This window comes from Notamacropus eugenii, chromosome 4, assembly GCF_028372415.1.
Source record: "Notamacropus eugenii isolate mMacEug1 chromosome 4, mMacEug1.pri_v2, whole genome shotgun sequence".
In the NCBI taxonomy this organism is placed as follows: Eukaryota; Metazoa; Chordata; class Mammalia; order Diprotodontia; family Macropodidae; genus Notamacropus; species Notamacropus eugenii.
Window position 1 is genome coordinate 204,300,598 of NC_092875.1, and position 9,471 is coordinate 204,310,068.

The 9,471-nt window shown below is 37.8% G+C and overlaps 1 pseudogene; it reads right to left on the minus strand.

The window, feature by feature from the left end:
• Positions 1–6,009: 6,009 nt before the first annotated feature.
• LOC140498323 (septin-7 pseudogene) lies at positions 6,010–7,292 on the minus strand (annotated as a pseudogene).
• Positions 7,293–9,471: the final 2,179 nt, after the last annotated feature.

Genomic DNA, 9,471 nt, shown 5'->3' on the forward strand with positions numbered 1-9,471 from the left:
TGGCTAGTCAATGTGGCAGTATGTCCTTTTCCATTCCCCGCCCATTTATACTCTACTCTTGTGTCTGGCTCCATTATTAAAGAAACACTTGAGGACTCCAGAAGGCAAATTGGATAGGGTGCTGGACTGGGAGTAAGAAAAACCTGACTTAAGATCTGGTCTCAGATAATTACTAGATGTGTGACCCTAGGCAAGTCAGTGAACCTCTGTCTAACTCAGTCTCCTCATTTGTAAAATGGGAATAATAATAGAACTTATATCCCAGGGTTTTTATTAGGACAAAAAATTTTTTAGTAAAGTATTTTGTCAACTTTAAAGCTTCTTTTAAATGCTAGCTAATAAATACTTGCCATTATGCCATGTTTGTATGTGACTGAATTGTATTGAAATCCATCAATGAAAAGAAGAAGCTGCAATTTTTCCCAGCAAGTTGCAGAATGATTCATAATTGTCTAATAGAATAAATTCACCAATATTATACCCTTAAATCACTGAAATAAGCTATGTCACCAACTGCTATGAAAGACTTGGGGACTAAGATAGCCAGCTTTCTAAGAGTCACAGAGTTTAAATGTTTCCCAAGAGTGGTATTAGGGGAGCACATAACCAATGGATAAGCCTTTGTCTGAAAGTGCTTGGTCCCCATTTTTAACAAGCTCAGGCCAGTGGTCCAGCATTGATTCCTTCTGGTTAAATATTACCTCAATTGGACCTTCATTGCTTTGCTGCAAAACTTTTATTTCCTTATTTGTACTCCTTCTGAGCTACTTTCCTTTCCATCACTCATACTGGCAGGTTAGGTCCCCAGAGGGTGACTGACTATTTCTCTTCTCTGGGTTCTATCACTGAGTAATCCTGAAGGAGTTGGGGCTTTCTAATTCTCTTGCTCATGGATCCCCATCTGGTATGCCCCTGATTCATTATCAATTAGCCTGCCAAAGTTAATTAGCTTTTAGAAAGCAATATTTCTAAGGTGGTATAGGAATAGTTGGTATAAAACCAATTCCCTCAAAACTCTGAGATACACTCTTTCACAAATACCTACTCTCACAAGTCCACAGGAAAGTGGTCTCAATTTAGAGAAATCATGTGGCCAAAGGGCAATGTCAGGGTTTCTGGTATTTGGAAGCCAGCTTTTCCCTTTGTGGAAGCCTCATGAAGTTCTTCTGTCATGTGGTTCTCTGCTTGAATTTGAGTCAGTGCCTTTGTGGACATCATAGCTGCACTTGTTTCTTCTCCAAAGAGCTCATGCTCCCTTAAAGCTATCTTCCCTTGATGTGTTTATGCTTTTCCTTGATTGGCTGATTATTTTAAATGAGAAGTCTGGGTTTTCTGTAACAGTTGAAGTGAAGCTCCCATCTTACACTTCTTTGACTCTCACTTTTTTATGTGGCTTTTCAAAAGCTTATTTCTCTTTTCAATCCTTCAATGATTCCTCAAGCTCAGTGTCCCACTTAGCAGATGTCCTAGACTCCTACTTTTCTGTGAAATCACAGGCTGAATGCTAAGAAATCCCTCTTCTTCTATGCTTGCTATTTCAAAATTCTTCATTTCTACTCATCTTGTTCTCCTTTGATCCTATTAAAACTTTAAAAAGGAGACCATCCTCCTTACCAAAGCAGCACATCTTTTTTTTTCCATTTTATTCCCTTTGGAATTGTTCAAGTGATTGTCTTATTTCTCTCATATCTTCAGGCTCTCCCCATGTTCTGGCTATTTCAGATACCTAAATGCCGAAGATGGTTTAGCTAGTCCACTCTAAACAAAACAACAATAAAAACCTTCACTTGACCTCTCTAAGCTCAAGTCGTCTCAATGTCTTCATCAGCTACTTATATACCAGCTCCTTGTAATCAGTTCCAGTGTCATCACTTTAATCTGACATTTATATATTGTTCACAAGTCTGCAAATTGCTTTACATCTGTTATGACATTTGAGCCTCAGTATTTTAACTCATTAAAGTAAGCACTAAAAATCATTTTGTCCTTATTTTACAAATGGGGTAAATAAGTCTCAGTAAGATTAAGGGACTTGTTGGTTGTCACACAGTCATTAAATAAAAAAATTTGAACCCTTTTGTTTTGTCTCAAAGATCCAACACTCTACCCGTTATGCTATGCTGGTCTTCCCTTCTATTTAAACTGATAGCTCCAATAATCTCTAAATGGTTCAATCCAATGAACCTTTTACAGTCTGCCTTCTCCTCATCCTTCAGGTTTTGACATTGTTCCCTACCCTTTCCTGGGTACTTTCTCTTCCACTAGCCAGTGGAGGACATTGTTTTATCTTGGATGATCTCTTTCCTGTACAGGGATTCTTCCTTAGTTTTCTTTTTCACATCATCCTTGTCTAATCATTTCAGTGTAGGTGCTCCTAGATCTTTATCTTGTTCTATCTCCTCTTTTTTCTGTACACATGGTCTCCTGGAGATATTTTTTAAAATCTGTCATTACCTTATTATCTATTTCTAAATCTCCTTTGACTCCTGAACTCTAGTTATGCATCACCAACTCTTGTTGTATAGTTTCTCCTAGATGTCTCTTAGATATCTCAAATTCAGAATGCCTGGTACATTTTGGGAGGCACAGAGGAAGGAAAGAGTGTCAGCATCTTTGTTATAGGGAACTACAAGTACAGAAATGATACAAAATTCAGATTACCAAGTTATTTGCATTATATAGTCCTAGAGATTGGTCTTGCACATAGTAGGCATTTCAATTTTGTTGAATTGATGAAGAGGGATGTTACTGAGGTACCTTTGTTCCACTAAATAATCTTTAAATAAAAATCTTTGCTATTATCATTTTTGGGTCATTTTATTAGCCAATTTTCAATATAATACAATTTTCTGGGACAGGGATAATTTCCAAGTGATTTCAACTGAGTTTTACAAAATGTCTTTAACTTTCCTGAATTATATTAATTATTGAAGGAGCCACTGTTCTTTAATCATGTTTCATTGACCTAGAGAATAGAGAACAGAAGGTCATTAGTACAGTTTTCCTGCTTCCAGACAGCACAAAACTATTCCAGAAATCTGTGTTTTTTCAGTTAATATTTCTTAGAAAAGATATTTCATAACTTCCTTAATGACCACTTTATCTCCCCCACACTCATCTAGGAATGAGTATGTCCAAATGACTTCCTCTTTATATATTTCTTTACTTTGCCTTGAACTAGCATTAGATTTAGTGATAAAGTCAAAATCATTCTCTCCTTTTAAAGAAATTTATCACCACTGTTGACTGCTTTTAATCCCTTTCCTAAATGAATTTTCAGAAATAAAGTGGTTTCTTCATTTATTCGACAATTGTTTTTTTAAACCTTCACATATACATAATATGAAGTAGCAAATTCTCCCATGTTAACGTTTTCTAAGCACGCTGGAACCCCCTTATCTGCTTTTCATCAATAGTTATTTTTACAATGTCTTCATTACCTCCCAATTATCCAAGCTTCTTTTCCTTATTTTTCTTGTTAAAGATAGGTTTAAAAAAATAGTCCAGGAACTTAGCTGTTTTAGAATCATTATTGATTTTCCCCCTCCTCATTTATTAATATTCTTTTTTCCCCTGGCACATATGTAATGGCCCTGCTTATTTCCTTCAGTTCCTTTGGGTAGAATTAACGCATTCTGCTTTATCATTGCTATTACTTTTTTTCTCTTCAGGCCTTAGCCAGATGTACAATACATTTTTTTTTCAAGTTATTGCCTACATTAATCGTTTCATTATAAAGTTTTATAACTTCAGACCTTACCACCCTGTGTATGCAAATGGAAGAGTACCTTTTCTTGTATTACTCTTCCCCTCTCACCCTCCCATACTCCCAGTTTTGTTACCAACAAGTCCTTCATGCCCTTTTCAGAATTATATGGCAAAGGGTGCCTTTAATATTTGTCTAGATATTTATTCATTGTAAACACAGGAGAATGGAATTTTTTGCTTTGGTGTCTTCATTCAATAACGTTCTTGGTTCCTTTTAATTTGAATTATTATTGAGTAATTAATTACAGATTAATTACCAAGTCTGTATTTATCAAAGTACTTATTTGGCCTCCATAGTTCTGATGAAGAGCTTGCTGCGTATCAGTGGCAGAATTCCATTCTCTTATCTGAACAGGAGACAAGATATTCATTAAGTCACACTCCTTTTTCTTCCCAATCCTTTGATAAATGTAGACAGCACGTCCTTCCCTACCCTTAAGGTCACTCAAACATACAACCTCTGTTAGATGTCCCAATGTCTCATCTCTGTTGTTGTTTATCCTTCTGTGATCATTGGCATTACTTAATGTCGTCCTATATATGACTGGTCCAGACTCCATCAGGTGCTCCTGAATGGTAAGTGTCCTGTTCTGTTTCCATATTGGTTAATCAATTCTAACTGGCTACCTTCAATTCATTTCTGTGGATTCTACATTGCTGTAGTCCTGCTAGGATCCAATGAATCCTGTTTTAGTTCTTATGTTGAAGGACCCTCATTCTTCTCTATTCTGACTCCCTTTGTGTACTTAGGACAGTTTGTAATTATACATTCTAAAAACAAATCTAACAAAATTATCACAAATACCAAGGGACTTTTTACTTTACATTCTTGTACATGAGCTAGACCTTACCAAGGCTCAATTCATGCCATTGTCACACATAGTTCCTCAACTGGTAGAAGTCACTATCATTTAATGCCTTGGCTAACATAACGCTTCTCTACATTTTATCAAATACAGTATAATTTTTAATAAATACAAAGAGTGAGCCCTATTCTGTAGAATATCTAAGAGTCAATTGGGCTGCCATGAGGGCAATAGTATTCATTCATCCACAAAAATCCTAATAATAGTTCTCAACATGTTAATTCAACTCCTAACAACCTAACAATTTTAAAATTGGCAAAATTATTTGATAGATCACATACCCAGGAAATGATGGTAAGTCAGGCTATAATAAAAATATCCCTTAAAGGCTATTCTTAACAATACTTCAATTTTTTACATCACAACATTGTTTATTATGTGATGTTTTACAATACAAACAAAAATACAGAAATGCAACATATGAAAACAGCTAAATGCAGAATGGTGACTTTTTTCTTTAGGTCAAGATTTCCATTTCTAGTAAAATAAAGAAGAGATTGCACATAGGTCAAAACAAGTTGGTAGCTAACTCCACATTTTTGTCAAAAATGACCTGTTTATGCATTTTTTCCTGCTAATTATCATAAAGTATAAAAAGTGAGTTAAAGGAAAGTTTTACTCACTGATTCATATGAAAGATGCTATATTCTATTTTAGCAATATATAGAAAATATCTAAATTTAAATGTTATTACAAAAATGAAGCTGTAATGACAGTCTTCTGGCTAAAGAGGACACTAAATTACAAAGAGTATATATTTTAAAAATCCAAAACAAGAAGGGGTTGTTATAAAAAGTTTTAGGTGCACTGGAAGCTTATAGGTTTTTTTTTTTCCATAAGTATTTTTAAACAATGGAAGTGTCAAAAAAAGAGGGTCAGTTGTGTTGGACTAGGTCACATTCTCATCTGCAGCGAATTTTGAGAGAGAGAGAGAGAGAGAGAGAGAGAGAGAGAGAGAGAGAGAGAGAGAGAGAGAGAGAGAGAGAGAGAGAGGGAGAGAGAGTAGTTTGTATCAAAGTGTGGGTAATTTCTCGCCCAAGCAAACCTTCCACAGTCTTTTTTTTCTAGAATATCCTGTAAACACTCAAACTACAAGAACATGATCATACAACAGTAAAAAGTTCTCTTGAATTAAAGTGAAGACATCTATTTAAAAAAGAAAAAAGAAAAATTGGAAAGTACTTAGAGATGTTTCTTTCTAAATACATGACATACCATGCAATTCAAGGCATCTTAATCTCCATCAACTGGATCATGCTATTAAATTCATCATTATGGATACAAATGGCGCAAAACTGATCAAATGGATCCAACAAACACTGTCATCCAGGCTGGCATATTGCAACTAATACATAATTGGTGGTCACTAATGAGTTTAAAATATCTTTCCTTTCTTCTTGTTCTTTTTCAAAGTTCTGGAAGAGTTTTGCTGCTCCAAGATGCACTGCTGAGCTTCCCAGTTGGCCTTGTCATCCTCAAACTGATGCCATTTTTCCTTTAATTCTTTGTACAGTGCCTCTAAGTTCTTTTTCATTTGCTCATGGTACAACTTCGTAGTCTTTCAGCTTCTGCATCTTCTTTTTGACCTTCATCTCCAACATGTACTCCATTTCCATATCCATTTTCTTCATTTTAGCAACATGTTCCCTGCTCTCTTCCTCCATTTGGGTCAGGGAGCTCTTGGTCAACTGTCCTCTGTTCTTGTTGTTCACACATGGCCGCCAGCTTGGGACTCTTGTAATTCTCATAGTGCATGTTGTTAGTCATGTCCTTCAGGTCCTGCATGTTGGTTCTTATCAACATGTTTCTTAGAAGTGTGACATCACAATGATCACCACTTTCAATTTCTGCAGCACCCCAAGGATGCTGCCTTCCTCGGACCCCTTTGCCTTTAATCTCAATGACATTATTACTACCAATCACAGCAAGAGGAAAATGGTCTGTTACCTTTTTAACAAGCTTATTTTCTTCTTCATCTGTTTCTGGACATTCATATATTTTAATTTTGTGCTCCTGAATTTCTTTCACTATCTGCTTCGTAAGCTGCTAGCACTCTTCAGGGGTCAGAGTGTCTGCTTTGGTGACGAGGGGGAAAACGTTCACCTTGTCATGCAAGCACTTCATAAACTTGATGTCCAGTGCCTTGAGGCCATGTGCAGAAGGAGCAATGAATTATATACAACACTGTACCCTGTTGTCAGGCATCTGTTTTCTGTTCATCTGAGATTTTGTGTTCAGAGAATCCTCAAATCTACTATCAATGTAGTCAATAACAAACTTCCAACAATTCCTATTACCCACTGCATCACCAAATCTGGGAGCATCTACTATTTTGAACAGTAACTAAACAACTCCATCTTTGATTAAAACATTGGCGTGTTCCACCTCTTCAGTCTTTTTAATTCTATGTGAGGTGCCTGGGTACTCTGAAGAATACAAGTGTGTTAGGAATAATGAGTTGATTAATGTCAGCTTCCCCAATCCAGATTCTCCTACAACCATAAGTGTAAGCACAAACCCATTCTTCACAAATTTTCTGTATACTTGATTTGGGAGATTTGCACATCCCATGTAGCCTTCAAAGTTCTTCTATTGAGCTACCAAGGCACCACCGAAACCTCCACATCTCTCCTCAGCCTCTTGCCCACTGACTGACATCCCCTATTCAGGCAAGGCCATAAACCCATGTGCTGATTCTCAATACTTCAATTTTAAATACAGGTATAATCAAAAGCCAGAAATCCAATAATCCCATCAGAAACTACCCAGGCCTTACTCATCTCTATTTAATATTCTGGCCAGAATAACATAACATATGTAGATATGTTTTCTACATATCTTTTTTCTACCCCAAAATTCATATCTCTGGCTATATCCAGAGATAACTTTGAAGAAGGCAAATTTAAACTATCATCTTTCCAGCAGCAATAGCTAGTTAAGAAAATAGAGCCCTGGGAGCCAAGACGGCGGAGTGAAAGCAACGACTCACCTAAGCTCCTGGACAAGCTCCTCTGGATATCTCTGAAAGGAGAATCTGACCAAACTTTGGAGATGTGGAATCCAGTGGGTGACAGACTTTGACAGATTCGGAGCCCAGGTTAGACTGGAAGGTCCACGGGAAGGATCTGTTCCGCTGGGGTAAGCCCCCAGTGCACAGCGCAGCGTGGTCAGCGCAGCAGGTCGGAAGGGACCTGAGAAGCCCGAGAGTGGCGGGCGAAACCAGCGGAGCAGGAGACAAGACAAACGGAGCCAGTGAGAGCCGCTGAGCGCCAGATATCAGCGCAGCAACCCTTGAAACCTTCAGCCTGAAGACTAAACTTCGATAAGTCACCTACTTGAACTTCCAGGAGCCAGGATGGCGGAGTGATCAGTAAATGCTCTCTCCTCCCCCCTGATGACCGTGAAAGAACCATAAAATATTTCCCCAGATAAATCCTGGATCAGCGGGAACAGCAGAAGGGGGCAAATAGTCTCATAACACCAGAGGCTAGAAATATAGCAAAGGGGGATTCTTCCTACTGTGGCGGAGGCGATCTGTAAGGACAGATGACCCAGGGCAGAGAAAATTCGCACTGAGACCCAGGCAAGCCTCAGCTCCAGAAGACGAGCCCCAGGAGGGGTGGGAACATGCATTAGCATCTAGGCGTGTCCCAGCCCTTCAGGGGAAAAGGGAAGACAATAGGGAAGCTGGGATCACCATCCCCTGACCTTGCCTTTGCCTCAGGTCAGCTGAGGAGATCTCCTGTGACCAGACTACCCCTCCCACACACCTAACAAGCTAACCCCAGGGTTGATCTGGGAAACAAAAAACAAAAACATGTTTTTAGCCTCTACACACATCAGCTAAACATAAAGATCTATACCTTCTGACTGAAAGAACCAGAAGCTACAACACTCAGCCAACATTATGAATCGGAAAAAGCAGACGAAAAGTGAAAAAACCATAGAATCTTTCTACGGGGATAAGGACCAAAACACAAACACCAAAGAGGTCAGAGCTGAGACTGTACTTGCATCTGAAACCTCAGAAGGGACTATGAATTTCTCGCAAGCTCAACTAGATTACCTGGAACAGCTGAACAAGGAAATAAAAGAAAAACTGGCCAATGATTTTAAAATTATAAAAAAAGAATTCACTGATGAGAACATCACTCTGAAAAGGAAAATTGAACAAATGGAAAAGGAAGTTCAAAAATTAACTGGAGAGAATAATTCCCTAAAAGGAAGAGTTAATCAAACGGAAAAGGAAACCCAAAACCTAATTAGGAAAATTGATCAAATGGAAAAGGAAACACAAAAACTAAATGGGAAAATTGGTCGAATGGAAAAAGAAGTACAAAAATTAAATGGAGAAAATAGCTCCTTAAAGGGAAAAATTGGTCAGATGGAAAAGGAGACGCAAAAGTTAACTGAAGAAAACAATGCGATGAAGATTAGAATTGGGCAAGTAGAAACTAATGACTCAATGAGGCAACAAGAATCTGTCAAACAAAATCTAAAGAATGAAAAGATAGAAGAAAATGTAAAATATTTAATTGGAAAAACAACTGACCTGGAAAATAGATACAGGAGAGAAAATTTAAGAATTATTGGCCTGCCAGAAACCCATGATGAAGAAAAGAGTCTGGACAATATCTTCCAGGAAATCATCAAGGAAAACTGCCCAGAAGTACTAGACCCAGAGGGCAAAATAGTCATCAAAAGAATCCACCGTTCCCCTCCCGAAAGGGATCCCAAACTCAAAACTCCAAGAAATATTGTTACCAAATTCCAGAGCTATCAAGTGAAGGAGAAAATACTACAAGAGCCAGAAAGAAACAATTCAAATATCAAGGAC